Source organism: Oryx dammah, unplaced genomic scaffold, assembly GCF_014754425.2.
Source record: "Oryx dammah isolate SB20612 unplaced genomic scaffold, SCBI_Odam_1.1 HiC_scaffold_28, whole genome shotgun sequence".
NCBI lineage: Eukaryota > Metazoa > Chordata > Mammalia > Artiodactyla > Bovidae > Oryx > Oryx dammah.
Window position 1 is genome coordinate 56,342,369 of NW_024070212.1, and position 12,675 is coordinate 56,355,043.

The following is a 12,675-nucleotide window of genomic DNA, read 5'->3' on the forward strand; positions in this document are numbered from 1 at the left end:
GGTATACCTATGACTGAATCACGTTGAGGTTTGGCAGAAACCAACACAATATTGTAGAGCAATTATCCTTCAATTAAAAATAAATAAATTTAATTATTAAAAAAGTGTTACAAACCATGCCCTTTGTTCTGTTTTTTAGTAGTTTCTCTAGGAATTACAGTATTAAATTCTAATTTATCACTTGGAGCTAATACTGAACTATATAAAGTAAAATATAGGAATCCTGCAACAGTATTTAGTTCAGTTCAATTTAGTCGCTCAGTCATGTCCGACTCTTTGCGACCCCATGAATCACAGCACACCAGGCCTCCCTGTCCATCACCAACTCCCGGAGTTCCCTCAAACTCATGTCCATCAAGTCGGTGATGCCATCTCATCCTCTGTCGTCCCCTTCTCCTCCTGCCCCCAATCCCTCCCAGCATCAGAGTCTTCTCCAATGAGTCAACTCTTCACATGAGGTGGCCAAAGTATTGGAGTTTCAGCTTTAGCATCAGTCCTTCCAAAGAACACCCAGGACTGATTTCCTTTAGAATGGACTGGTTGGATCTCCTTGCAGTCCAAGGGACTCTCAAGAGTCTTCTCCAACACCACAGTTCAAAAGCATCAGTTCCTTGGCACTCAGCTTTCTTCACAGTCCAACTCTCACATCCATACATGACTACTGGAAAAACCACAGCCTTGACTAGACGGACCTTTGTTGCAACAGTATACTTCCACTTAACCCCCTCATTGTTTGTGCTATTGTTGTCATACATAGTGTATATGTACATATTATAAATCCAACAATATAGTATGGTAATTTTCACTCTAAACATTTATATATTTTAATTATGAGAATAAATTTAAATATGTAAGTGTTTCTGTAGATCCAAGTTACGATCTGGTGTCATTCCCCTTTGTCTGAAGAATTTCCTTTACCATACCCTGTGTAGGTTGTCTGGCGATTGATTCTGTTTTTTGTCTTTCTTTCACCATTATTTTTGAAATGTATTTTTCTCTAGGTATGGGATAATTGATTGCACTTTCTCTTCAGTGGTTTGGATATGTCAGTCCTTGTCCTCTATTCTTTTCAAAGAGAAGTTTGCCATCCTTCATATTCTTGTTCCCAATTTGTAATACGTCACGTTTCTTTTGCTTCTTCAAGATATCTCTTTATATTTCTTTTGCTTTCAGAAATGTATCTATCATATACTTAGGTATTTCTATTTATCCTACTTGGGGTTTGTTGAGTTCAGGCCTAAAAGGCACTATATCATCACAGTACAATATTTTCCACCTATAATTTCCTGTTATATGAATTTTCATATAATAATGAATATCCAAACCAAAACACTTATGAACATAGAGACAGGAAACCATAAATCAAAAATATTTCAGTTCACAAATTACAATGTAAAAATATATTCCTATTGGTGAAATAGTTTAGCACATTAAGCTAAAGTGTAAAAGTTACAGCTTGTTAATTTAAAATGTTCTATCAAGTTTATCTAAAATAAGCTTTCTATAGAGGCAGGGTTACTGTAAAACTAATAAACTAAAGCTTTAGGGTTCTGAAGTGGCCTTCAAAATGTTTATACATGGACATTCACGTTTGTGAAGTTTGCAAAAGCACAATAATTTTTAACTCTTTTCCATAAAGAGGACCCTACACTGTGAGTTTTAGGCCTCATGAAACCCAGATCCATCCCTGCTTTTTACCTGTAATGAAACAAAAATGTAGTTCTTTCTGTAGGAAGCAAAAAGGTTCTGTTTTCTCACTTGATAACTTTGCAATAAACAAAGACAGGGAATGCCAGTAGTGGCAAAGAAACGATTTGAACATGGAAACTCTTATCTGGCAGCAGGCACTCTGGCAAACTTCACTTTCTGACCAAAATGTATGAGTCTGGCCTCCACTGAAGACTAGCAGTTTCAAACATAAGTGTAAGCTAAGCCTTCAATGTACAGTGCTCTCTCCTATTAAGGCATAACTTTTCACTGTGACCTATATAGTCATTGGCTATGATGAGCATGATGAAGTCGTTGTCATCTAAGCCTGGGTACACAATTATGCAATTTGTGTGCTCTGAGATCAGAGTCCTAGTATAATTCAAAGCCAAATTAGAAAAGCGACACTTCTGTAGAGAAGAGCCTCTGGTGAGGACTGTGACTTCTCATTTTGACTGTATTTAGCAGGAAAACTTTAGGACTGCACACAACTACAAAAAATGGCTCAGTAATAAGCCACTAAAAATAATTTTATTTTGAATAATTTCATGAAAAAGACATTCTTCATGAAGGGGTAAAGAGTTCCCTTATCCATTACAAAAGAAAAAACTTTAGGAGTTCAAGATGGCAGAAGAGTAAAATGGGGAACACACCTCCTCCCACATATACATATCAAAATACATCTAAGAATGAAACAGTTGTCACAGAACACCTACTGAACACTAGCAGAAGACCTTCAACACCTGAAAAGATAAGAAAGAAATCCATACAATCAGGTAGGACAAAAGGGAAGGGGGTGGGGGGACGATGAGGGAGCAGATGGGACCTGCACACCTGAGAGGGAGCTGAAAAGAAGATAGGTTCCTGCACACTCACTGTCAGGGAGATGAGCCAGGACAGAAAAGGAAACTTACAGGCTCAAAGGAAAGTGCCACAAGTGGCTTATGGCAGGCAGAAGACAAGAGAGACCTCCAGTCTGTGCCACCACTCTGTACACCCCAGCCTGAGATTCATATCTGCTAGTGTGGGCAGGGGTTGAGTGCTGGACCTTGGGGTTTGGAGAACAGACCCAGGGAGAGGACCAGTTTTGGCTGTGCACAAACAGCCTGAAGGGACTAGGGTGTGGTAAGGCTGCAATTGGGAGTGTTCAAAGAAGCCACCCTGTGGCCACAGAAGCAAAGTTCCTGAGAGGGGTAGGGTGCAAAGGGAAGGTTGGGGCTGCCATTACAGCCTCTTTCTCCATGCGCCAATCCTGCCTCAGCCAGCTCCCGTGTCACCTGCCACCTCGACAGACCCAGGGAACAGATGCCAGTGGTCTGCCCACTCACACACTGAGCTTGGAACCACAGCCGGGCCCCAGGGAATACGCAACTTAGGAAGTAAGGCTGAAATCTCTCCCTGCAGCTACAAGAACTGTGGATTTACACTCCTGCCCCTGGCTTTGTAAATTCAGCCCTTCAGGACATCTAAACAGAAAATGGGTGCTTGCACAGAGGGGTCAGGCCTGGCCTTAGCAGCTGTGGACTTTGTAGGCATGTGCATGCAGAGACGGGGCTGGGTCAGGGTCTCAACTGTCTTCACAGCTCCCAGTGTGGGTTGAGGTACACAAGTACTGCAGTTCAGGCTGGGACCAGACTTCAGTGGATCTGTGTTGGTGGACTTGTGAAAACAATGTCTGAGAGACACCAGGGCAGATAGCTGGTCTTCCTATGGTTGAGGAGGCAAGGGGAGTGCCAACAATAGTGTCCACTGTAAGCCCACACAACAGGTGATAGGGAACACAACAGAACACCCTCATCAGTGAACAGTTGTGGCAGAGGAATACTCAGCAGCTCCACCCTCCAATCCTGCCTCCTAAACCTGCAGCTCAGAAACACAGCTCACAAATATATCTGGAGGCTTCTACTCCAACAGCTACAAAGCAGACCAAGTCTCTAACAGGGCAGTGACAACCACAGAGCAAAGAGGAAGTCCCACTCAATATCCAACGCTGTCTCTGGTCACCAAAACACCAGACACATCTCTTATGGAGGAGATAACAGCCAGTAAATGCTCCGAAAGAGGCTGCAGGCATCCATATTAAAAATAGCCCTCTCTGGGTTTCCGGATCAACATGGCAGAGTCAAAGGACATGTGTTCATTTTCTCTTGTGAGAGCAGCAAAACTGCACCTAGCTATTGAACAGCTGTTGACAGGAGGATACTGGAGCCCAGCAAAAAAAAAAGATAGCCCACAACAAAGACAAAGAAGAAGCCACAGTGAGGTGGTGAGAGGGACGCAATCATGATAAAATTAAATCCGATACCTGCCAGGTGGGTGACCCACAGACCGGAGAACCATATACCAAAGAAGTATTGTGAAGCTTCTGAACTACACATCAGGCTCCCCAGCCTGGGGACCTGACAAAGGGACTGGGAACCCCCAGGGAATATGGCCTTGAAAGCCATCGGGATTTGATTACAGGACTTCCACAGGACTGGGGAAAACAGAGACTCCAGTCTTGGAGGACACAAACGAAATCTTGCATGCACCAAGACCCAGAGGAGATAATGCTCAGGAAAGAGGCAGCACAGTGACCCCACAGGAGACTGAACCAAAACTACATGATAATGTTGGAGGGTCTCCTGTGGAGTCATGGGTTGGCAGGGGCACCCAGCAGCAGGCTGGGAAGGGCCCCTCTCGGAGTTCACCATTAACCCTACCATAGAGCCCATAGACCCCAGGGTTGGGTTGCTTCAGGTCAAACACCTGCCAGGGTGGGAGTACAAACCCATCATCAGCAGATAATTAAAGGCTTACTGAGCAAGGCCCTGCCAACCAGAGCAAGACCCAGTTTTTTCCATCACCACTCCCTCCCATCAGGAAGCTTACACAAGCCTCTTAGCCTCATCTACCAAAGGGCAGACAAAAGAAGCAAGAAGAACCACAATCTCACAGCAGCTAAAACAAAATCCATATTACAGAAAGTTAATCAGCATGACAAAGCAGAAAGTTATGTCCCAGATGAACGGACAAGATACAACCCCAGAAAAACAACTAAATGAAGTGGGGACAGGCAAACTTCCAGAAAAAGAATTCAGAATAATGACAGTGAAGATGATCTAGGATCTAGGAAAAAGAATGGACAAATTGCAAGAAATGTTTACCAAAGACCTACAAGAACTAAAGAACAGAGATGAATAATACGCTAAAGAAATCAATAGCAATATAACCGAGGCGAAAGAATAGATAAATGACCTGGAGGACAGAAGGGTGGAAATCATTGCCACAAAACATAATATACAAAAAAAGAATGAAAAGAAATGAAGACAGTCTAAGAGACCTCTGGGACAACATTAAATGCACCAACAGTCGTGTTATAGGGTTCCCAGAAAATAGAGAGAAAGGACCTGAGAAAATATGTGAAGAGATAACAGCTGGAAACTTCCCTAACATGGGAAAGGAAATAGTCGACCAAGTCTAAGAAGCACAGAGTCCCAGGCAGGATAAACCCAAGGAAGAACACACGAAGACACATAATAACCAAACGGAAAAAATTGAAGACAAAAATAAAATATTAGAAGCAACAAGGGAAAAAAGACAAATAACATACAAGGTATTCCCATAAGGTTATCAGCTGACTTAACAGAAACTCTACAAGCCATAAGGAAATGGCATGACGATATATTTAAAATGTTGAAAGGGAAGAGCCAACAGCCAAGAATACTCTACCCAGCAAGACTCTCATTCAGATTTAATGGACAAATCAAAAGCTTTCTAGACAAGGAAAAGTTAACAGAATTCAGCACCATCAAACCAACTTCACGACAAATGCTAAAGGAACTTCTCTAGGCAGGAAACCACAAGAGAAGGAAAAGACCAGAAAATAAACTCAAAACAATTAAGAAAATGGTAACAGGATCATACATATTGATAATAACCTTATATGTATATGGTTTAAATGGATGAAACAAAAGACATAGACTGGCTGGGCAGATGAAAACACGTATATGTAGGCACTTTCATTTACATCACTTGGCGTGAGCCCCCAAACTGCATTTTATATTAAGTTAATCATGTTTCCATTATGGCTTGCAATTGTAATTATCTTAAACTTTTTGTCTGACTACTGGTAGTGAAAACTGATAAATATATCATGACTGGTCAACAAAAATAATATAACTCTACATCAACAAAACTGGGATTTAATAGAAAAAAAGTAATAATTTTTAAAATCCAAATGCATATCAAAATTATCTTGGGATTTTTTTGAAAATTACAAATGCTCAGATATTGATTTTTTTCTCCAGTGCTCCAGATATACTTCTGAGCAGTCATGTTTAAAAACAACTGGACTATCTGATGATCTTTTACTTTTATCTAGTTTGTTTCACTTTTCCTATTTCACATACAGTGCTCCCATTTCACTTAGTTTGTTTTTCAATTTCTCCATCTCTTTTTTTTTGATGTTCTTTCTCAAGCCTTTATCAAGCATAGTAGAAAAGCTTCTGTGTGTATATATATATATATTAGAAAACATGAATTTTTTACATAACTAAAAAATGTATGACAGTTTGATTTCACTTGTTTGACTTAGGATGATTAGGATGTAACATTTCTAATTTAAAGAATAGATATGCAACAAGCAACAAAGGTTTACTGTATAGTACAGGGGACTATAGTCAATATCTTATAATAACCTATAATGCAAAATAATATATGCATATATGTATAACTGAATTATTTTGCTGTGCACCTGAAACATTCTAAGTCAACTATACTTCAATAAAATATATATATTAAGGAAAATTTTTTAAATAAATAAAAATAGCCCTCTCACCAAAAAATTTAAAACCAGCAGAAGCTACACAGGAGACGTTCTGAAAAATAGCCCCCCAAGACCACTGGAGAAGGGAATGGCAAACCATTTCAGCCTAGAGAATCCCATGAACAGTATGAAACAGCAAAAATAACTTACCCTGAAAGATGAGCCCCTCAGTCACTGCTGCTGCTGCTACTGATGCTAAGTCTCTTCATTCGTGTCCAACTCTGTGATACCCCAGAGACGGCAGCCCACCAGGCTCCCTGGTCCCTGGGATTCTCCAGGCAAGAACACTGGAGTAGGTTGCCATTTCCTTCTCCAATGCCTGAAAGTGAAAAGTGAGAGTGAAGTCATTCAGTCGTGTCCGACTCCTAGCGACCCCATTGACTGCAGCCCACCAGGCTTCTCTGTCCATGGGATTTACCAGGCAAGAGTACTGGAGTGGGTTGCCATTCCTCAGTCACTAGATGTCCATTATGCTACAGGAGAAGAGCAGAGAAATAGCTCCAGAAAGAATAAAGAAGATAAGCCAAAAAGGAAATGACACCCACTTGTGGATGTGTCTGGTCATGAAAGTAAAATCCGATAATGTAAAAAACAATATCGCACAGGAACCTGGAACATTAGGTCTGTGAATCAAGGTAAACTGGATGTGGTCAAACATGAGATGAAAAGAGTGAAGATCAACATTTTAGGAATCAGTGAACTAAATGGACAGGAATGGGTAAATTTAATTCAGATGCCCATGATATCTACTACTGTGGGCAAGAATCCCTTGGAAGATACAAAGTAGCCCTCATAATAAACAAGAGTCTGAAATGCAGTGCATGGGCATAATCTCAAAAAGCACAGAATGATCTCGGTTCATTTACAAGGCAAGCTGTTCAACATCACAGCAATCCAATTCTATGTCCCAGCATTTAATGCCAAAGAAGTAAAATAGTTCTATGAAGATATACAAGACCTTCTAAAATTGACACCAAAAGAAACATGTCCTTTTCATAATCGAGGATAGGAATGCAAAAGTACAAAGTCAAAAGATAGAGTAAAAGGCAAGTTTGGCCTTGGAGTACAAACGCTAAAAAGGCTACAAAGCCTACCAGTTTTTCCAAGAAAATAGCAAATACCCTCTTCCAACAACACAAGAGAAGACTCTACACATGGACATCACCAGATGGTCAGTACAGAAATCAGATTGATTATATTCTTTGCAGCCAAAGATGGAAAAGCTCTATACAGTCAGCAAAAACAATCCCTGGATCTGACTGTGGCTGAAATCATGAGTTCTTTATTACAAAATTCAGACATAAATTGAATAAAATAGGGAAAACCACTAAGCCATCCGTGTATGACCTAAATCAAACTCCTTATACTTATACAGTGGAGGTCACAAATAGATTCAAGGGTCAAGGGATCAGATATGAGAGACAGAGTGACTGAAGAACTATGGACAGTGGTTTGTAACACTGTACAAGAGGTGGTGACCAAAACCATTCCCAAGAAAAAGAAATGCAACAAGGCAAAATGGTTGTCTGAGGAGGTCATGCAAATAGCTGAGAAAAGACAAATGAAAGGCAAAGGAGAAAAGAAAAGATATATCCAATTAAATGCAGTGTTCCAAAGGATGGCATGGAGAGATAAGAAAACTTTAATAATCCAAAGAACTAGGGGTTTCTCCAGTGGCTCAGAGGTAAAGAATCAGCCTGCAATGCAGGAGCTGCAAAAGACACAGGTTCAATCCCTGGATATGGAAGATGCCCTGGAGAGGCAATGGCAACCCACTCCAGTACTCTTGCCTGGAGAATTCCATAGTCAGAGGAACCTCGTCTACAGGGTCCTACAGAGGAACCTACAGTCTACAGGGTCACAAAGAGTCAGGCACAACTGAAGTGACTTAACACACACACATGCAAAGAATGACTAGAGATCCCTTCCAGAAAATCAGAGATACCAAAGGGAACATGTCATGCAAAGATGGGTACAATAAAGGACAGAAACAATATGAACCTAACAGAAGCAAAAGAGATTAAGAAGAGGTGGCAAAAAAGAACTGTACAAAAATGGTCTTCATGACCCAAATAACCACAATGGTGTGATCACTCACCTAGAGCCAGATATCCTGGACTGTGAAGCCAAGTGGGCCTTAGGAAGCATTACTACGAATGAAGCTAGTGCAGGTGATAGAATTCCAGATGAGCTATTTCAAATCCTAAAAAATGATGTTGTTAAAATGTTGCATTCACTATGCCAGCAAATTTGGAAAACTCAGCAGTAGTCACAGGACTGGAAAAGGTTTTCATTCCAATCCCAAAGAAGACCAATGCCAAAGAATGTTCAAACTACCACACAACTGTGCTCACTGCACATGCCAACAAGGTAATGTTCAAAATCCTTCAAACTAGGTTTCACCAGAATGTGAATTGAGAACTTGCAGATGTACAAGCTGGATGTAGAAAAGGCAGAGGAACCAGAGATCAAATTGCCAACATCCACTGGATCAAAGAAAAAGAATTCCAGAAAAATATCTATTTCTGCTTCACTCACTATGCTAAAGCCTTTGACTGTGTGGATCACAACAAACTGTGGACAATTCTTAAAGAGATGGGAATACCAGACCACTTTACCTGCCTCCAGAGAAACCTATACACAGGTCAAGAAGCAACAGTTAAAACTGGACATGGAACAATAGACTGGTTCAAAACTGGGAATGGAGTAAGTCAAGGCTGTATATTGTTACCCAGAGAACAGCAAGGAGAGATAATAAGTCCTTAAATGAACAATGCAAAGAAATAGAGGAAGAGAATAGGATGGGAAAGACTAGATATTTCTTCAAGAAAACTGGAGAGATCAAAGGAATATTTCATGCAAGCATGGGCACATTAAGGAGAGAAACTTTATTTCTGTCCACAATAAGGACCTAATGAAAGCAGAAGAGATTTAAGAAGAGGTGGCAAGAATACACAGAAGAACTACACAAAAGAGGCCTTAATGAACCAGATAACCATGATGCTGTGGTCACTCAACCTAGAGTCAGACATCCTGGAGTATGAAGTAAAGTGAGCCTTAGGAAGCATTTCTATGAACAAAGCTAGTGGAAGTGACAGATTTCTACCTCACCTTTGAAAAATTCTAAAAGATGATGCTGTTAAAGTGCTTCATTCAATGTGACAGCAAATTTGGAAAACTCAGTAGTGGCCACAAGTTTTGCAAATGTGGAAAACTCACAGTGGTCCTGCAGAGTCCTGAACTCTGCATTCAGTTGGGTATATCTTTCCCTTTCTTCCTTGCCTTTCACTTCTCTTCTTTCCTTACCTATTTGTAAGGACTCTTCAGACAACCACTTTGCCTTCTCACATTTCTTTTTCTTGGGAATGGTAATGGTCACTGCCTCCTGTACAATGTTAGGAACCCCGTCCATAGTTTTCCAGGCACTCCGTCTACCAGATCTGATCCCTTGAATCTAGTTGTCACCTCCAGTGTATAATCATATGGGATTTGATTTAGGTCACATCTGCGGCCTAGTGGTTTTCTTCAGCTGAAGCCTACCTTTTGCAAATTGATTCGAAGGTTAATTTTCATTCAAATATCAAAGAAGGGTAATGCCAAAACATATTCAAACTACAAAACAACTGTGCTCATTTCACATGCAAGTAGGGCAATGCTCAAAATCCTTCAAGCTAGGCTTCAGCAGTATGTGAGCAAAGAATTTCCAGATGTACAAGCTGGGTTTCAAAGAGGCAGAGGAACTAGAAATCAAATTGCAACAGCCATATCTATCCATTGGACAAAGAAAGCAAGAGAATTCCAAAAAAAAACTTCTGCTGCATTGAGTACTACTCTAAAGCCTTTGACCATGTGGATCACAACAAACTGTGGAAATTTCTGAAAGAGATAGGAATATCAGACTATCTTACCTGTCTGGGAGAAACCTGTATGCAGGACAAGAAGCAACAGTTAGAACCAGACATGGAACAACAGACTGGTTCAAATTGGGAAAGGAGTACGACAAGGCTAGATATTATTACCCATCTTATTTAACTTCTATGCAGAGAACATCATGTGAAATACCAGGCAGGATGACTCATAAGCTGGAATCAAGATTTCCAAGAGAAATATCAGCAACCTCAGATATGCAGATGATACCATTCTAATGTCAGAAAGTAACGAGGAACTAAAGAGTCTCTTGATAAGATACAAGAGAGTGAAAAAGCTGGCTTAAGACTCAACATTAAAAAAACTAAGATCATGGCATCGGGTCCCAATACATCATGGCAAATAGAAGGGTAAAAAGTGGAAAGAGTGACAGATTTTATTTTCTCAGCCTTCAAAAATCACTGTGGATGGTGACTATAGCCATGAAATTTAAAAAATGCTTGCTCCTTAGAAGAAAAGCCATAACAAACCTAGACAACATATTAAAAGCAGAGATATCACTTTGCTGACAAAAGTTCTTAGTCAAAACTATGGTTTTTCCATCAGTCATGAATGGACATGAGAGTTGGACCATAAAGAAGGATTGGTGCTAAAGAATTGATGGTTTTTAAATGTGGAGCTGGAGAAGACTCTTGAGAGTCCCTTGGACAGAAAAGAGAACAAACCAGTCAGTCCTAAAGGAAATCAACCGTGACTATTCACTGGAAGGACTGTGTTGAAGTTCCAATTTTTAGGCCACATGATGCAAAGAGCCAGCTCAATGGAAAAACCCCTGATGCTGGGAAAGATGAAGGGCAGGAAGAGAAGGGGATGACAGAGGATGAAATGGTTGGATAGCTTCATCAACTCAATGGACATGAGTTTGAGCAAACTCCAGAATATAGTGAAGAACTGAGAAGCTTGGCAAGCTGCAGTCCATGGGATCACAGAGCTTGACGTGACTGAGTGAATGAACAGCAACCAAAGAACACAGCAGATAAATTTTCTCTTAAAATCATCGGCTAGCAACAGAAATACAAGAAAGATGAAGAGGCAGATGAACCATTCCTAATTAAAAGACCAAGAGAATTCCCATAAAACAACAAAAATGAAACAGGCCTCTTCATTCTAATAGACACAGTTTAAAAAAGGAGATAATGAAAATGAGGAATTAAGAAAGGCTATCAAAAGAAACGCTAATTATGGAAAAAGAAAACTAGAAACTATAAGGTGGAGTCAATAAAATTATAAAATTCATTTGCAGAGAAGAAAGCTAAACTAAAGACAATGAGTACAAAAATTAATAAATGGAGAACAGAGGTGGACCTAAGACGGCAGAGGAATAGGACGGGGAGACCACTTTCTCCCCCATAAATTCATCAAAAGAACGTTTAAACACTGAGTAAATTCCACAAAACAACTTCTGAATGCCGGCAGAGGACATCAGGCAACCAGAAAAGCAACCCATTGTCTTTGAAAGGAGCATCCCTCCCTCCCCACAGCGCGACTGAACAGTGAGCCTAAAAAAGCGTCCACCACCACCCTTTTGTGTCAGGGCAGAAATTAGACACTGAAGAGACCAGTGAACAGAAGACACTAAAACAGACGAAACCGCCTTGGAAGTGACAGGTGCAATAGATTAAAACCCTGTAGTTAGTACCAACTACATAGGAAGGGGCCGATAGATTTTGAGAAATATAAGCCAGACCAAGGAACTATCCGAAAATGAACTGACCCCACACTGCCCACAACAACACCAGAGAAAGTCCCAGATAGATTTTTACTATTTTTTCTATCATTCTCTTTTTTCTTTTCTTTTTTTTTTAATTTTAAGGCCTCTAGTACTCCTTTAGCTTTGGCTAAGCAAACACCCTCTTCCAAAAACACAAGAGAAGACTCTACACATGGACATCACCAGATGGTCAACACTGAAATCAGATTGATTATATTCTCTGCAGCAAAAGATGGAGAAGCTCTATACAGTCAACAAAAACAAGACCAGGAGCTGACAGTGGTTCAGATCATGAACTCCTTATTAACAAATTCCGACTTAAATTGAGAAAGCAGGGAAAACCGCTAGACCATTTAGGTATGACCTAAATCAAATCCCTTATGATTATACAGTGGAAGTGAGAAATAGATTTAAGGGGCCTAGATCTGATAGATACAGTGCCTGATGAACTATGGAATGAAATTCGTGACATTGTACAGGAGACAGGGATCAAGATCATCCCCATGGAAAAGAAGTGCAAAAA

At 40.4% G+C, this 12,675-nt stretch overlaps 1 long non-coding RNA gene across 1 annotated transcript in view; it reads left to right on the forward strand.

Annotated features, from left to right (window-relative positions):
• Nucleotides 1–595: 595 nt before the first annotated feature.
• Nucleotides 596–12,675, forward strand: part of LOC120856920 — a 20,008-nt gene continuing 7,928 nt past the window's right edge. The window contains exons 1-2 of the long non-coding RNA XR_005719516.1: nucleotides 596–606; nucleotides 6,021–6,024. This is a non-coding gene — a long non-coding RNA (uncharacterized LOC120856920). The remainder of the gene's footprint in view (nucleotides 607–6,020; nucleotides 6,025–12,675) is intronic.